The sequence below is a fragment of the Spea bombifrons genome, chromosome 7, assembly GCF_027358695.1.
Source record: "Spea bombifrons isolate aSpeBom1 chromosome 7, aSpeBom1.2.pri, whole genome shotgun sequence".
NCBI classification, from domain to species: Eukaryota; Metazoa; Chordata; class Amphibia; order Anura; family Pelobatidae; genus Spea; species Spea bombifrons.
Window position 1 is genome coordinate 40806470 of NC_071093.1, and position 19248 is coordinate 40825717.

Sequence of the window (19248 nt, forward strand, 5' to 3'; positions counted from 1 at the left end):
AATTCATTTGTTTTATTATGGGTTCCACCGTCTTACTCATAAATCAAGTAGATCAAGTTTGCTTATCAGTGATTTTTTTAAACCCAATTTTTAAATGCCTCCAATATCTCAATGTCCGGTATTTTATTGCCCTTTTACCCTGTTTGTGTATCTATAATAGTTTTTACTGGTGCCCAAAAAACTAAATTATCCATAATTAAATGAGATACTGCACACACATCACTAAATCCCTTTAATTCTGGTTTTTAAGTTGCTAAAGTTGCTTTAAACCTTTTATATTTCCATGTGAGAAGCACTTTGTTTAAACTTTTAACCTTATCTATGGACTCCGCATCAGTATTTGTGTTTATTTATATTCACTGGGTGTGAGTGTGTTATATGTATCAATATACTGTAGGATTTATCTCAAGTGGGATTCCACTTACACTGCGGTTTTCTGTTTATTTTCTCTAAAATGCGAAAAACCATGAATCCCTCAGATTTTCCTCAACGGCATTGAAAAACTGTGTGGGAAAAAAAAGTTCAAAGCTCGTCTTCATAATGGGTCCACAGAATAGAAATCTACATAGAATTCCAAGGTGTTTATGTTAATTACACATGTGACATCCTAAACTGGTTCAGGGGCTGTAATTAGAAGCTAATTTACATTTCTTGAAAAAAAAGTAAAAAGGGTCGGGGATCAGATCATGAATATGTCCCAAGACAACTCCACCTGTCTCTGGACCCGTAGGGAGAGTAACTAGTTAGTCCTGTTTTGATTATGAGAAAGGGACACTAATGCTAAAGAACCTTTATCAGGCCGTAGTGATTACAGGGGCAGACAACTCCTGTCTCTTAAACTGTGGTGGCTTTCAAGGTTTCAAGACATGGAGCGACGTTTGATGAGTTGTGCCGCAGGCGACCTGAGGCTTATTGGCTTTTATGATAGTGGAACATGGAGGGTAGAAATACTATATAAAAAAATGGGCAGAGGGGTTGTAAGTAAAGAAAAAAAAGGAACTAATTGGCCAACTACTCTATAGCCAGAAAATGGTGAAATAGGCTATTCATTTGCTCTGTCATTTTGTCCAACAATCCATTGGACTAAGAGGTAACCCAGTAGACTGCAGCTCTTAGAATGTTAGAGCAGCCCAATGTTATAGTCGATATCAGCGCAAGTGTCAGATGATATCACTGGTGCCCCCAGTGGTATTTTGTGGAATTGCATATGGTCAATAAAGTTAAATTCTAGGCCACAGTGTTCTCTCTTTGCCTCAAAATCACCCTCCTTAGCCTGAAAAATATTTGTAGACATTATAAGGGTGCAGGTGGGTATGATATGATTCGTGAGCCAAAGCACAGACATTGCAGATAAGAACCATTTGACCCATTTAGTCCACTGTGAGTTAGCCATATATCTATTCCCCAAATATACATTTCTACCACTTCCTCTGCAAAAGTGTTCCACTTATCTACCACCTTCCTAGTAAGAGATCAGCTCTACCATATAGGTGAGCCAGGTGGGCATGTGTTTGCTGGCCTAGGGGAACAGGTACATTGGGCTTGGAGAGGCAGATTGCTGTCCTGGGTGATTAGCACCCCCACCAAGTGTGTTGGTCAATGGGCCGAGTGCATTATGGCCTAACCGTAACTGCTTCATGTTATGGCGCTCGGTGGCATGTATGGTGGCCATAGATAGGGCAGCTGGGGACACTGCCTTAGGTCAGGTTTAGGGCATTGCTCAGGGTAACTACGCCTCTGTCTGTGTCCTACTTACTGCTTTCACGAGAACCATGTTTATGGGCAGATAATACAAATTGTTTATAGAGGACAGAACAATCCACCTAAATAAAAGTGAGCAACATAAAGTTGACTTTAGTAGGTTACATTATCCATTTAAAGAAGTTACAAAAAAGTACTTAAATGTGTTAGTTGGCAGACCTATGCGCATTTAAATAAACTTCAGACATTTAATTGCAGAAACACACTGTGAAAACGATCCAGATAAAGAGGTAAAGAAATAGAAGTACAGATAAGCAAAATAAAGTGCCATTTGGCAGGTTCAGGACCTCATTTAGTCTCCTACTATTGTGAGCAGTTCAACAAAGGCAGAGAGTTTGATTCCCACAGAGTTCCCTTACAAACGGAGACACAGCGGGTCTCTCCTGGGACACAAAACTATCCGAGAACTATCAAACATGTAAAAGGCTTGTCCTAGAAAAGAGTAAGAATCTACCTGCCTCGGACGACACCTGATCTGAGTGTCTACAGTATCGCTCTGCTCTGGCCATTGTCTGCAGTCTGTCTGCCCTCTCTTCCCAAATGTAACTGTACTTGTAAAAGAGCTTTGTACAAGAGTTAATGGAGAATAATACACCAAGAATGAAACCTTCTGCAATTCATGAGTCTTGACGCCAAGGGAAGTTTTTTTTTCTCTACCTATCCTTTTTACCATATTGTTGGTATTGTGACTGTAGTAGGCCCTAAAAAAAGGCACGCTAGGACTGCTGTGGAGTATGGTTCTCATGAAGTTTAGACGTTACGTTATAGTCTGACGGCGGACCATAGTCTATACCAGTTTGTATGTCAAAGGTTGACAAAACGCATGGTAAGGTTGATATTTAACCTCGTGTTTGCCAGGAAAGCCTCGACAATATGGCCAGCATTCAGTGTTGGCTGTTCCCGTAAATGCCCTCTTTATTTTGGACTAGAAGAAAAAGATCATTACTAGAAGAAAAAGATCATTACATAGCTACGCCTTTGATACCCCATCAACACCCCTTATTATTATGTTTAATATAGCACCATCATGTTCCATGTTCCATGGTCTTAAACGTAAAACCACATTTATTACAGCCATATTCACAACATTTACCCTAAAGAATATGACTCGGACAACAAAGAATCGCATAATTATCAACCAGCCACTTCCCCTCCTCCGGTTTTCCCCCCTGCATTTTGTATGATTTTATGTTATATTTTGCGTTTTTTTTGTTTCATTTTGACCTTTTGATTCCATCGCCAGTGGCCTCTGACCTTGAATGTGAGTGGGTGCGAAATAAAGATATTTGTGGTTTGATGACATTTGAAAGAATGACGCTGTGATAGTTTGCTAGCGGGGCGTCTGTGTGAACGCAAAGGGATCAAAAGTATAAAATTGCACAGGCACCACGGGTGTTAAGAAGTTCTTTCCACTTAAAAAGAAGGCAACTTTTTTCAACAAGAAGCTGCACTCAGATGAAGGACGATTCAGGACAGAGATTTCCTATGAAAGGGCAGTGCGCTATCCCCAGACTTTCTAAACTGAAACCAATATGCTTCTGCCCCCCCCCAAAAAAAACACTTTCCAACACTCTCTGTACTGAGCCGCATAATATTCATCATGGCAGCTGGAGACCGTGGGACCTAAAAGGGTGACACCATGCACACTTCCTCAGGCTTTTAACATGCCTATGACACACAGGGTGAAGTGTGTCCCTCAAAACACACTTTTCATACAACAACAAATAGAAATCCAAGATGACTTGGTGTTCACACCTCTGTGCTATTTTGACCATGGGAAACTTCAATCACTTGTTGTATCATCTGCTTTATTCATCATTAAGGGTCAAGGAAGCTCCCTTTACCTCTTACATGGATACATGCAGAAAACAATTGTACTTCACCCGTAGAACAATATTCGATTTTTTTTTGGCATTCCAGTGTCTCCAGAGGTTTTCCAAAACCACGTTTCTTCAAAAAGGCCCACTGAGGATACATTACCAATGTGATTGTGTTAATCCATACGCCATAATCATATAACACGTAAGTAATACAGCCATCTCCTTTAGAGGTCAAATGTAATCCACATTTCTTCTCAAAAAAGCCTTTTATCAATAAGTTTGAATTTTTTTTTCCATATCCAGACATTTGTGCTGAGCTGAAACTTTCAATCAATGGCCATAGAAGACGTTTTTAGCTGATACATCCACGATAAAGGCTTGTGGTCCACGCCATATATAATATTGATCCAGGAAAAAAAAACGTTAGCTGTATTTCCCATTGGTGTCGACATGTCCTCTTGATGAAACACAACAATCCTTGCTAGAGTAAAATGTATCACATATCCATGTGTGAAGCCATTTAAAATGATTGGTTATATATAAAAAGCATAATTCCATCTCAACTCGAGATGCCAGCAGAACTAGTATAGCTCTTCGTAGACAATACTGTCCTTTCTATACAGAGACCCATGGTGCACAGCTTTTTACTTTATATGTTGCTTCTAGAACAGAGCTGTGCTAATGTACAAGCCCAACCTCTCAGTAAAAGATCGTAGAATACAATAAGATGTTATAATGTACGTCTGACATGTCAATGGCATATATGAGGAAGTGTGTCCCTTCTGAAAAGACACACTTTAGTGCCATAATAAAACTTGTAAATATGGATATTTTGGTTTTTACATTCCTGTGTTACTTTATACCTTTTGTCCCTATGAAACTTCAAAGTCTCATTCACACATCTGTTGGGTTTTAAATGCCCCCCCCAATCCAACCAGCTCATGAATACAAAGAGGCGTTACAATGGACACCTAGTAAGTTCCTCAATATGTCTATGACACAAACGAGGAAGTGTGTCCACCTTCAAAGGACACACTTCATTCCAAAAGAGCAATGGTGAATATTTTTTGAGTTGACACCCCTATGACGCTTTACACCTTTGTCCTTTGAACAATTTTGAGGTCTTATGTACTCAACTGCTGGTTTAACACCATAGGTACCTGAACCCCCTTTTTAGGTGACAGGAGAACCAATGTTTAGAATGGCATTTACTGAAGAGAAGTGTGCATAGTATATATATATATATATATATATATATATATAAATTGTAAGACCGATAATTACAGAATTCTCAACACAACTAGGTCAGCAGACAACATTTGGTCTTGGAATTAAAGTAGACTCATTAGTGGGCTAGTTTGGGATAAAAACAGGAACTTCATCTAAATATGCTATTCAATAAATTCTTAGTTTGGATATTGAGTTAGGTTTGTGAAGCAACTAAGTCCAACTTAAGTCAAAAGTTGAGCACACTCTTAAATAACATTCAACAACTCATTCCTGACTTAACTGAGAATGCAAAATGAATCAAGTTACTAAAAGAACCTTTCAAGAGAATAAGTGAGTTTAAACTCGTATCATCACTCGTACATCAATGGCAAACATAGGAGGAAAGTGGACCAGCAGGAATATTCATCAAGCCATCTGGTGGGCCTCAAACGTAGTAAAGGTGCTACAGTTCACAGCTCCTGAGTGTAGAAACATGTCTATGACACTTGAGGAAGTGTGTCAGTCTTCAAAGGACACACTTTTCCTACAGTGACAAAAACAACAGCAAAAAAAGATAAATAGTAATAGATACTGCTCTGGGAAACATCAAAGAAGTATAATCAACCCCTTTGGGTGACCAAGCAGTTCCCAATACTCACCCCATTAACAACTGAATGGTTACATGCTGTGTGCTGTGTTGGCCTCTTCGTTTCTCTACCAATGTCAATATAACTTTCCCAAAACATTTTCCAAAAAAAATCCCATCAGCTCCAGGGGGTACTGCAGTCGTTAATGTGGTCCTGTAGTTACAACAAGCACTAGGTGACCACATTTATTTTGCACATCTCTCAAATGTGTAGATTTTCTTAAGAGAAATACATGAAAACATGGAAATTTATATTAGCAATCAGAAAGAGGATTTTTTTCCCCAAAGTGATAGATCCACTGTAAATATCCAAGCTCCATTCCGAAAACAAAGATGGACAGAAGCAAATCCAGGAGAAACCCAGCAGACATATTTTCCATTGACGAAAAGATTTCCACGGTGTAGAGCAAGTTGCAGACAATAATTCCTTAATAGTTGGTATTAATAGATAAAACATTTTCCAATGCAGAGAACAACATCCAGTAGGTATCCAACTTAGAAGCTTGAGAACATCACAAGAGCAGAATGTATCCATAGAATCCAGTAGAAGAATTCTTCTTCCCAACTTGGTCAGAAACTGCACTGCGGTGTATATACTGAGCCAAGGAACCACACAAGTGACATGTTACCTGGTTCAAGGCTGTTTATTAAATGTAAGACTTCAGGAGCTGAGCAGTTTTATAATTCAACTTCCCCTTCCCCCAGTAAATGACCATGGAGTACAATAAGGTGTTGTACACTTCCTAAGTTCATTAACATGTCTATGATACAGAGAAGGAAGTGTGCCCAATGTCCATCTTCAAAAGACACACTTTCCTTACATTTGGCAATCATAAAAAATCACAAATGGACAAAGGAAATGGTGCACAAGTGAGCGTTCGGCTACCATTCTACTTTTCTTTTAAAGTTAACCAGGTCTCCCTTTATCTAGGGACACCTATATATACTTTAATGTGGCAAATTCTTGTCTTTGCTACACCGCATAAGGTGTTTTTGTTGTATTTTACAAACATCTACCCATCTTCCTATATTGGCCATTGCCTTTTTTTGGTAAGGTTGCATCCAACACTTATGCTCATCATACTCAAAATATAAAAAGAAGTACTTTGCCTGTATGTACACCCCTGTCTGAGCTGAGCATTAAATGTCTCTCAAAGGAACCATTATGTGCCTTTTTTTTGAGAGAAAGGCCTCTGCGGTGTATAAAAATTATACATACTGAGTCCTTGTAAGCACTTGTAGAGATTAGAACATTGTGTGTTTGACTAAACTTCTGGGGTTAACCAAGTTTGGTAGTTGGTAACAACATAAAAGTATACATTTCTGAGCCTTATCTGTGGTGACTTGGCAAATGTAATACTTTCTACTCAATCGAGCTGTGAGTTGTCTCCTAATTGACCAGTGATGTTGGGCTGTAAATTTAATTTTAGAGAATTATGCACTAACCTGGTTACCCAAAATTCCTACAACGATCAGCTTCATTAAGTAGCATTATATTGAAAGTCAGAAATGGCTCCAACTCACTATACTACTCCATTGAAGTCTACATGATTACAGCCTGATGTCTTCTAGAGAAGTAGAGCTTGGCTGATCTCTATAAGCTTGTGATCAGGACTGCTCCGTAAAGAACCCATAATATAGCAGGTATAGTTATGAATAACCTTTTATTTACGTTAAGGTGACCAGAATTCCCTATTACCAGAGACTCCTGGAAAAAGTCTAGTACAAGCATGCATTAATTTTTTTGTGTGGCTATTTTGCCCTGGTTATAAAAGACATCTGGCCACCCTAATTCAAGGCAGCTGAACGGTATTAAAATTGACACCCTAGGTATGTCTCTGGTAGGTGTCACAATGCACACCACACCTGCAATTAGCATGTACGTGACACATTGGAAGGAAGTGTGTCCATCTTCAAAGGGCACACTTCTGTAGCTTAAAAAATACATTAATGATGCGTTTAGAGACATATTTGCAAAACAAACAGATATATTTACCTCTTTTCTGCCAAATGTTGGCCTTTGCTATGATTTCAAAATACCCCCGTTCATTATTTGCATATTCTTGGATAGGTGGAACCCTGTAAAGCCCAACGCTTTAATTTTTGCCATTTATGTGTTTATATTCTAAGTTTTTCTTGGGGTACTGACGAAACTGTATGAAGATTTGATTTTGATAACTATATCCCAATTAAGTGCAAAATAGCTTAAAATCCAAGAGACATTGGGACATAAGCCTTGTATTAACTGCTTAAAGTCAGATCCCAACCGTTATTCCAAGGGGTCTTCAATATCTCTCGGCCCAAATAAACAATTTACGTCTACCAATAATGCTTTTAATGATTCCCAGCAGCTCCACTACATACTTCTGCTGCATACTTCCTTTAAAAAGACATCCAAACCGATCAGTGATGTATTTAAAGTGTTTTTTTTCCTTAAACTAGAATGATTGTGTTCTGAGTAATGGTCATTACAGCAGACTAAAGGAATGTGAAATATCTATGGTCAATGAAGCCATTAATATAAATAAAGGCTATTGGGACTAAAGTGGATTATCTTGTGACCATGTGTGAAATCAACTTCTATTTTTAACATTCCTGGCTTAAACAACACAATCAACTAAAGAAAAAAAAAACTTTTCCCTCTTTTTGTCATTTGTTTTCCAATTTAAGGCATAGAGGCTCTTCTTTTCTTGCTACAGAATGAACTCACGGAAATTGAACTAATTTGATTGTCAGAGTGTCTACATCTCAAAGGTAATAATCCCCAAACCATTCTAGATAATGCCTCGTATTGTCTATACCCCATAACATTTTAAAGCTCCATGTGATCAGAACATTCTCAACACTTGGCGGAGAGCTGCATGTTCATAACATTTTTCGAGCCCCCATGATTTCTATCCTTTTACCCCAAATTACACACAATAAGACATCATTAGGACTAAAATCCCTGTTGTTCTAATTACCGTATTATCATTATCTTTTCTGCTCTACACAGCAATAATCTTACTAGCAGAGAGAGATTCCTGTGCCGGTGGTTCCATATGTATTTATCTCTCTGCACTTAGTAGACCACCAGCTCCCAGTGTGGTTGAGCCACCAGAACCAAGAAACCCTGCAAGCAATCTCCCCATGCACAAGAAAAAGAAGCGGCGTAACCATAAGGTTTCTTGTATAATCAGACTCAAAATACCAAAAAGAAATGAACATTATAATCCTTCCCAAAACCAACATGAGTCCTGTGGCCAAAATGTAGCGTTCTTCACAATGTCAGGAGTCGGGACAATTCCACCTACTTTATGGTGTCAGCATTTTTGTGGTTGTACAGTAGCCAGCAATATATTCTGGCCAAAGCCATCTAGGCCTTGGGCAGCAGGTCTGGGGGCAACAGTCCCTCTTAGGTGATCAGCCCCCCCCAACGTGCCACTGCTTCACGGGCCGTCTACACTATAGATATAAGTGCAGAGCCAGCAAAACCTCCATAAGATGCATTAAAAGGTGCAGCATGACACGGAGCACCGGAATATGACATCATATCCAAGTGTTCCGTGATGAGGACAGCGTACGGTGACCATATCAGGGACGTATAACTAAATAATTGGAACCCTTCCATGAGTCTATACATCCCACATACTGCAGGGCAGCACTTTATCTGGGCTGGTCAGCAATATGGAAAAATTATACGTGTCCTGGAAAACATGGTTGACCCTAGGACAGGTGACCGGGGGGGGGCTTTCCTGGGTCAGGCCTAGGTCAGCTCTCAAGGTTAAAACACCGCTGGTAGTATTCCAATGGCAATTCGTGGGTTAAAACCAGTATGCCACTCAAATAAAAGAAAACAACAGTGGGAAAATAAAATGATTCCCATGCATTCTTCGGCGTGTAACGCTAGTAAACAATCTGAAATTAATTTTTGTTTTTTAGGAGGTCACAATAACACCAGATTTTTATGATCCATTAGTACAGATGATTTTCGGTGTCTGCGGAGCCTGGGATATCTCAAGTTTTGTGTTAAAACTCCACTACCATCTGCTTATTGTGTTTTTGGCAAATGTAAACAGAAATCCCAGGGGATAAAAAAAACAAAAAAAACAACCGTTTCCCTCCGTAATTTTTTTCCCGTCCCTCCTTTTCGTCCGTGAAGTAGGATATCACATGTGGGCTTTATTCCCTGACAAAGCAAATTCTTAGCGGATTATAATTTAATATCTGCAAAGCCTCAACTTTCAAAGACAAACAAATGCAAAATCGGGTCACAATTTTCCTTCTTTTGAGCCGAGAGAAGAGAAACAAGCAGCGGACCCCAGGAGACGATGGATGGGACTCTGTCCAGTTAAGAGGAGGACTAATGGAGGAGTCAATGACGTGTCCTATTAACCATGAAAATGCTGGAAAGAATCAACTGCGCATTAAAATGAATTGAAAAAGTCGCCAAAGCAGCCCGTTGAACGTGACTAACGAGAGAGCTCTGTTGGTTGCTATGGCGATAACACCCCTTTTCAAGCCTCGTACCACTTCTTCGGTTATAGTCTAGAGAAATAAGTAGAAATATAGAACTTGGCGGCAGATAAGAACCATTCTGCCCATCTAGTCTGCCCGTTTATATAATATTTTTGTACCCATTATCTGTCACATAAGCAAATGTATGACAACATTTGACTTGGCATAATGACGCTCATGATGCAAGATATATTCGCTTACATTAGATATTGAATTGATTTGGATTTTCCTTCAGTTCACTCACTTTGCATTTTGTTAAATTATAAAAATAAACATGTCTTTTTTTAAAGCATTTTTACACCTGCCTAAAACTTTTGCACAGCACGGTATATACACTATATGGACAAAAGTATTAGGACACCTGACCATTACACCAACAGGGATTTTTTATATTTGCCTCTCCAACCACCCCCTGAAGAGAAGGGTTGGCTAAAATCACATAAAAAAATTTGAATTTGTAAAAACAATATCTAAAAAATATTTTAGTTGCCACGGGAACCATTTAATTCTAGCATGAAAGCATAACATATTTAAAAGCAAAAATATTTATTCTCCGTCTGGGTTGAAATTAGTCGTTATTCAATATTGTTTTTAACATATAGACATGGGAGAAGAATTCAGTCCCTGAAACTCACAATTCTAATTTTATTTCTAAGATGTATAGTTGTTTTGTGTCGGGAATCCATTTTTATTGTTGCTATTACTTTAATTAAAATTAATTATTTAATTATTACTTTTATTAAATAAACTTTAATTACTTACAATAGTCTGATTTTATAAGAAAAAATACATAATTTGGCAAATATTCTAAATTAGAGCATATTTGGGTGTAGTATATACCATAGTTCTCTGTGTGCATCATAGGGATCTCCCTACATGATCAAAAGTGGATCTTTTAAGTTACACTAAAGGCCTCAGAACTGTATGAAATTAATATTATTTCATGAAAAATCCTATTATTAAATTGTGATGTAGAAAATCTAGATTATTAAGGCCCGGGGGATCACAAGGTCATCAGTGGATCTTTTATTTGCACAGGTGGCTGCTTTGTTAGCGCAGGTGGATCCACCACTACTTGAACCACCTGTGCTCAGGTAAGCATGGAAGCTACATTCTTTTGGTAGCATCCTCTAGTTTTTTTTTTCGTTTTTTTTTGGGGGGTGTTACTGAAGACCCATAATGAACACTAAAACAGTTTAAATGTGCTTCTATATAAAAAATATTATTTCAGGAATCTATGGATAAAAATATTTTTTGAGGTCAGCTAGTAGACCATTGTTGGCTTCTCTAAATTAACGGTGATACCATCTAGAGCAGTAATCGCTGCGCATTTAAAGGTCTATCATGGGAAATTATACTTTCTCCCTTGAGAACCAAAGCAGCGTCCAACATAATGGGTTAAACTGAGGAGTCCAAAAACAATGCACGTTTTACCAAACACTGCTTGCCCTGAGAGTGATCTTGGGAAAGGCGTGAGGACCACGGACTACTCTCTGGTCCTCTGTAACTGTCACCAGTTCTATTATCCATGGCGTCGTCCTTTAGCGCACTGACCTTCTGAGGACCCTTCTCTCTTTTTTTACTTGCCATGTAAACTCGGCCCCGCTCTCTATTGTTGTCGGAGTAAATGTGTAAAACTCTAGTTACTTTGATTCTACCCCAAAAGCCCTCTTTTTTTTTTACTCTATTGTCTGTCAGCGTCCTTTGTCCTTACAAATAAATCAAACACAGGATTATATCTCGTTAAAATGTATATCATTTAAATATTTATTGTACATCATCAGAAGGTGAGTTTATTGATGACATCATCAGAAGAGAATAGCAAATTAATTGGATAATGCTGGTTTTGCCACTTTATGCCATAGATCACAGCTAAACAGAGACAAACCTTGTTTGACAATCCAAAAAAACCAAGAAATGAATGAATTTTGATAAATGTGTTGACTTCAGTCCACTTTGTTATTACAGAGAAAAGTAAATTTTTTTTTACAGTAGATATACCCGTTATCTTCGTATTCTGTATTACTTTAAAATCCACTCATTCCAGGGACAGGTCACGATCGTAGGTTTTATTCAATGAAATTCATTTATAAAGCGCTTGTTTCCGTTGTCTCTTGGGCGGCTGCCATATTGCTCCGCCGTCCTTCTGCAACAAACCAACATAATTAAGTTTTCCGAAGGATTATCCATAGGGCATATATCATTACCTCTTTAATCGTCCAACACACTCCATGAATTATACAATGACTAATTTTTCTGACCTTATAATATAATTCCATTCCATGTAATATAATTAATGGGGGGGGGCTGACTTTTTACAGAAAGCAGATTCCTTCTAATGGAAGTTTTAACCCCCCGTTTACTGGTCATTTTTCAGACACAGGACATTATTGTATGCGAGAGGTTTCAATGGGCTTGGAGATTACTGTCTACGGAGAGTGACTTATAACGCGATCTGAGTATTTTGGCAATGGGAATGGAATGCCATTTTTTTTTTGACCTTAGGATTTTAATGCCGCTTTGTCTCGTGACAGTCGGATTTCTCTCGAAATGTTAGAGCGGGGCTGGAAAACATGGGGGCAGGGGGTGCAGCTGTCTCCGCGATCTGGATAATGATTGTTAAGTGAATGGTGAATGTTCTCCCTTAAAAAAGAATGCGCGCCGAAAAATGTTTATACAAAGTGAGCATGGAACTGGACAAAATGATACATTCTGTCACTGCAAAAAATCATAGCTTCTGCAGCACTTACGGAATAGACACTTCTACATTCCTGCCATAAAAACGCCAAAAAATGCAGCTATTGAAGCATCTGTTGACTAATAGCGATAAGTCTTTTCACCCCGTTCTTCATAGTGAAGGAAAAAAATATATATTCTCGTGTTTTGACGAGACCTTCCATCTATCTTTTAAAAGAGCTAGTGAGCATCCGCGGCAGGAAAGCCTTTGCAGAAAGTTTTTGCCGTAAAAGTCCATGTAAGGCTAACTTTCCATTCTTACGGATAGTCACAGGGTGGTAGGTAAGTGGCACAACCTCCCAGCAGAAGTGGTAGAGGCTAATACACTGAGGGGATTTTAACATGCATGGGACAGGCATATGGCTCCTATATCTAAGACGAGTCTTTACATCAGGAAAGATTGGGCTAGATAGGGGGCAAATGGTTCAAATTCTATGTAAGTAAACAAAAATCGGTGCTCTGTCTATGTCTTTAGGTGTCTTTCTAAAACTTTTTTTTTAAATATTTGCAGTTTTCCATGTAAACCAAACATTTGATTTTTTTTATACACTTCTGTTCCCCCATGTTTTGCCAAGACTGTTAGTTTCTAGGTGGACCTGCTGAGTAGCCATAGTTATACGTTCTATAGGTTCTATAGGTTCTGTAGGTTCTGTAGGTTCTATAGGTTCAAGCCTACACCCCGATTACCATCATTTGAGTAACAGGGCTACCTTGATCCATACAAAAGCAGTGCATGATTACGATTGGAATAGGAGAACGCCAGGTCAGTTCTAGCAGGATACTGGAAATCAGGCTGGGGTTGATGATATCATATAAGATATAATTGCGTTATATTCATTCTCACCATTCTACCTTAATGATAAGAAGTACACCTTATAACAAGTAGCTCCCTTTGTTCCGGATGATGGGTTATTGTATAGCCAACCATTGTTGGAATCCTAATCCAATCCTCTTGTTCAATGCGGTTCCATGCAGGGGGTAAATGTGGATAAATATTGGCCCAGGGGGTAGTTAAGGAACCAGCCAGCGGGTTGGCATTTGATAATATAATGTGGGCTGTTGAATTTTGGCATTGCTTTAAATTCTCGGTAAGAATTAAAACTATTATACATTTTGGGACTCGATGAACTGGGTTTGCCGTTGGGTAGCGTTGCACAGCGTTATGTAGCGTTGCTGCGATCTGCTGGATATGGAATTAGCTGATTTCCCTCTATTGCCCTTTGTTTTACCTTTGACCTGCAGTACATTTTCCTACCTCCAGGGTATATCACGGGGTATAAATAGTTGTCCAGGATGTGAGCTGCTAATCAGAGGTCAACAAGCAATACAGATGCCGGAAGGAAGTTTAGGATTGATCCATGATCTCATCTAGAGATAGAAGCCCTGGAAATGATGTCGCGTCTTTATCTAGCTTGTCTTTCTATTTGTACAGAGGCTTATCGTATAATAAGACAACAGTGATACGGTGCCATACAAAATACCGGATATACGGGATATATACAAAGCATGAGTCCGACAATCACTGTGTTCAATAACCGAGCAAAGGGGACACAGGTAATGCTGGGGAGTGTTACCAATCTTCATCTTTAATGACAAAGATCTATTTTCCTTGCCACTAGGAAGAAACAGATTCAATGGGGACAGGAGGAATATACAGACAGTGGGTATCCTGGACTAGGGTGGGAGGTCAAGATTTGCGACAGTCCCTCCGCGACTAAACAGGGGGCCAATCACTCGATCACGCTCCCAGTAGCGCCATGGCTCAATGGGCCAGTTAGAAGGGGGGTCACTGGTCTCGCCAACAGGCCTCTTAACACAAATGCCGGCACAGACTCTATAATTTTGTTCCACGTGGCGTGTCCTTGAAAGGTGGAGTGCCGGGATATGACATAATTTACCCATGTTCAGAAAAAGGCAGCTCTGAAGATTAATACACCGCTACTGAGAGGGTTAACATACTTGCACATATAATTAAAACAGCCCCACCAACCTCTAATACCCCTAGGATCAGTAAATGCTCCTTCTTTAGTAACTTGGAATATACTGTATAAGAGAAGGTCCACCTCTTGGTTGATTTCATGTGTTCCTAATCTGTTTGCAAAAGGGGGTAAAAATATTCTAAAATCGACTGAATATTTTTGTGGAAAAAAGCTAAATACAAGCCATTTTGTATTTTGGTTTGGCTAATGTCATGATTTTTAGGTGACATGTCCCCATTTAAGGAGCTCTTATCCTCCAAATATCCCGTTACAGTGTCTGATCTGGTTACAAAAGCAGAGTTCCACTACAGAATACAAAAATAACAAGAAAAAAAGAAAAGAGTAACACCAGATCTGCCTCCAGACGCAGGCCTTCCTAACCTGCAGCCTCCAGAGACCTCGGAATAATTGTCGCGCCTCTTCCTCTACTGGGATCCGTGACTCAGACTCGTAAATTTGTATTTCAGATTATTTAATAAAGGAACGCAACAGAGGGGATTTGGGAATGGATCTCTTAACGCAGCCCGGGGAATGTAGTGATGATACGTACAGAGCTGTAAAAAATGACTTCATAGCCCAAGATCAAATAACTCTTTGAATGCCAGGGGAGAGCACAATGCACTGCACACGTCCGCCTCTCATTAGAGATGGACCATTTTGGTCTTCCAGTTGTGTGGTGACCAGGACTACCCTGACAGTATGGACAGACTAATGAGGTGCCTATTGAGTCAACATGCAGGGTTCTTTTTGGAGTTTTGGAACCACGTCTTCCAACACATTATGGCCACCCCCCAAAAAATGGAATTCCATGGACATGCCTTGGAAAACCATTGCAATAGCCGTTTGTCAAGTAGGCATTGTCCAAAAAGTTACTTTTTAGCTCTAAAAGAATGACAGTAATCAACGAAGAAAGAATGCAAGCTACAGCTAGTTTTAATGCATTAGGTCTGCTACAAAACTCTGATGATCACAGTCATCCTGTATATCGCATTTTTTACTGAAATTCCACATAAAGCTTCACTTATGATTTCATTATACATTCGCATCATTTTTTTTCATGAAAATTAGATTTTTCCTCCCCATTCTAGCATTATTTCCCACACCCACTCCCATGCATCATTTAAACTTGATGAAAACAGACAACCCATACAGCTGTGATTATCAACAGTTACATTTTAGCTCGCGTGCGCTAGTAAGGATAATATTCCCGTAACATAATATTCACTCCAGCTTGAGGCTGGCATTGTGGATGTACAGATTCATTTACCTGTTGGCAGCTGAACCCTACTGGTATCTCGCTTCTCTCCCACATTGTAAGGCTCAGCGAGACGGTTACATTTTCCCGTGACATCTTTTAACGCCAAGTTAATCGGTGCCTGATGTAATGAACCAAAGCAGAAAGACTTTGGGGGGGGGGGTGAAGATTAGTTAATGTTTATGCTGCGTTTCACTCAGACGCAGACAAAGTGGAGTAACCTGTCCAGCGGAGACGGACCGGTGATTCTGTGGACAGGTTGCTGAAAGGCTTTCATTGTCTTTAACTTTAAAACTGTGAACCAAAATTGAATGCCTTATGATAACAACATGAGTGTAGGATTCCCTACTTTTTGGGGAAAAAATATACTTAAGATGGGTGTTAAAGTATAAAAAATCCTGAACGCCCCTGGACCGATGAGAATGATCTGAGTCCAAGGTAAGAAAGAATTATCCTGATTTGGGGTCTGAAACCTGTAACCCCAAGGTTCCTTTCCAATAACATAAGGAATAACAGAAATAATACTTGGTTTAGGCTGTTATGGACTTGCCCGGTTGAATTCATCATCATCATCGTGCATGTTTATGGCGGAATCCAAGTGCTAGTGGTCACTCTTTGTGGCATTGGGTTTCCGTAACTGGTTAGCAGCCCAATGGGTTCCTGAACAGTCCATGGTCTTAATGTTTGGAAGGTATGACATTGTTAATGTAATCTGCTTGACATCATTATTATTATTTATTGTTTTATATAGTGCCATCATATTCTGCAGCGCTGTACCACGGGTACAACAGCAACCTCCTAGGTCACCTATGTTAAAAAAAGAGTTTAGTGTCCATTGAATGTAAAGTAACGTTGTGTGCTAATGATTCCGCTTTAATATGTGTTTGTTACAGTTTCTATAGACTTTATACATTCTGGTGAAGTTATTATTGTTTTTTTTATTAATTTCTAAACTTTGTTTCCATACCATTACATTATTCTAGGTAATGTGCCCAATACACACACACAACTAAAAGCCTTTTCTTATTTGTTATGTAGACGTGCACGTGAAATGTTGTGTCCGCTTTACTTTGTTAAACAAACTTTACTACAATATGCAGCAGGTTCCATGTTCATTGCAGAAATTCCTGACTTGAAAGCATGCGATTCTTGCAGAACTTTTCTCTAATGGAAGTAAGCGATTTTTCCACCGTGGAAGACTTAGGACTTAGGACCATGGAAGACTTAGTATTAAAATTGTTGTTTTTTTCTTTTATGAGAAGCACCTTTATCATTGTCATTTCTTGGGGCTGAGATAGAGCGGCCACGTCATGCCATGTTGACCTCTTCCTTAAGAGTAGTAATCTTCTCAATCTTAAAATGTCGGATTATCCATAGAAAGGGTGTATTTGGGTTTTTTATGTGACATGACATATGCTTTCAAAGGGAGAAGGGTTGGAGAATTTGTGTTCTCTTAAATCAACACCATTGGGTCTCTGTTATGTGTTAGCACATCTAGAGCTGAGTTAAAGCTCCCTCTTTTACTGGTGGGAACAAAAGTCTTTGAGATGGCGAGTTAAGGGTACCTCCACAGTTGCCCCCATGCTTTTCTTTAATCCAAACAAAATCCATGGTCCTCATTGTGTCTCCGATTTTCTACGTGCAGGACATCGTTTCTCAAGATGTCACTGAACAAATTCTACAGAAATCAGAGTTTATGGCTGGCGTCTTAAAGCGCTTTGTTAATCAGAGACAGACCGAGGACTGAAGGCAATGAAAGGATTTAAAGATTCTTCAAATCCCCCAGAAACTCTGGCATTGTTACATTTTGATTTATAGGCTGGTCCCTTTTGACTTGCTCATCTGCGAGGCCTGGAGATGGATGCTGAAGCCTTTTAACCTTTTGACTACCAGACACAGAGTGTTCAACACTTTGCAGAGAACCCTGCGTGATATACAAAATTTGTGATTATTAAGTATGGGGAGTATGAGAAGGGACGGGTGCCAGGAGCTCCCATTCTCCTGGGGTGGTGGCAGAATTAGGATTGGGAGAGGAGCTCCAAATTGGTACCTTGTTTAGGGCCGCATTGGGTTTTTATCTGGCTCTGATCTTAGATGTACTGTGAAACGGCTGGTAACATGGAATAATCTTCTGGTAGAAAAGGAAGAGGTGACTACAGCATAGAAGTTTCAGCAAGTGCTAGATAAGCATATCCCTATCTAGAACATACGGCAAAGCCAAGGTGATGTTTGAGGTTCCATGCAACATAGTAAAAAGGAAAAACTATATGGGATCTAGTAGTGGGATCTAGTAGTGGGATCTAGTGATAAGCCCTACTATAAATACAGATACATTGTTTTCAGCTTTCAGGAACTTCTGATATGGGGACCAGTGGGGGCACTGAACTTCTTTAACGTGAAGGCCCTTGGTAAAGGAGGTCATAGGGAAGATATGGTGGGCTAACATGGGAAAAGGGGATAGGCGTCTCCAACATAGACAGGTGAAGTAGGGAGAACAAAATCCTGCCCCATTTCTCCCAGTCTTTCTTTGTTAAAATAAGTTGTATCCATTGAAACCAAGTCGCCACAGTTTATATGTATTCCGTATCTGGCATGGAACTGGAAAAAAAGATCTATTTTAATGAAGGTTTCATCACTTTCCCATTAGAAGGACGAAGAGCCTCTGGCACTAGTTGTGAAATTCTTGTTTTAAAAGTTCTGGGAAAAAAAGTGGAAAAAAAAATGAAAGTTTCACCACTGATGCAATGGTGTTCCGTTTTATTTTGACATTGTGTTGTGCTTTTGGCAGAAATGAAGTCAATTTTATGAGAAAATTCACAGGAGAAACAGATAAGGATGAATTCATATTCGAGAGGATCCCTTGGAAAGTACAATGTGATGGCTAGTTGGCTCTGCTCGATTCCCCGGTAATTCCGTCCAGACACGAACTACGCAGGGACTTGGTTACATTAAAGAAACGCTTGCAGCTGTTTAACAATGGCCCTTATGAGTCAACCTAGGATATGATGCATTCTTTTTGGCTACAGAACAACTACATGTTCTCATATCACCAAGGAGAGGTGCAAAGGCTTAAAATCACACTAAAAGCTCCTAAAATCATCAATTTCTCTTTTTCCTGTTTCGGAGTGAACATTATTTTTATTCTTTTTATTTAAATTTAATTTATTTTCTAAAATAAGGACATCCAGGAAAACAAAATACATCCCAATGTATAGTACCTGGTTAACCATTTTCTAAATAAATATATATAAATAAGGCTGTTCCAAAAACAAGAACAAAAAAATCGTGTTAAACTGTAGAAAAATATTTCATTATTGTATACAATCAACACTACAAGGTCTAGAA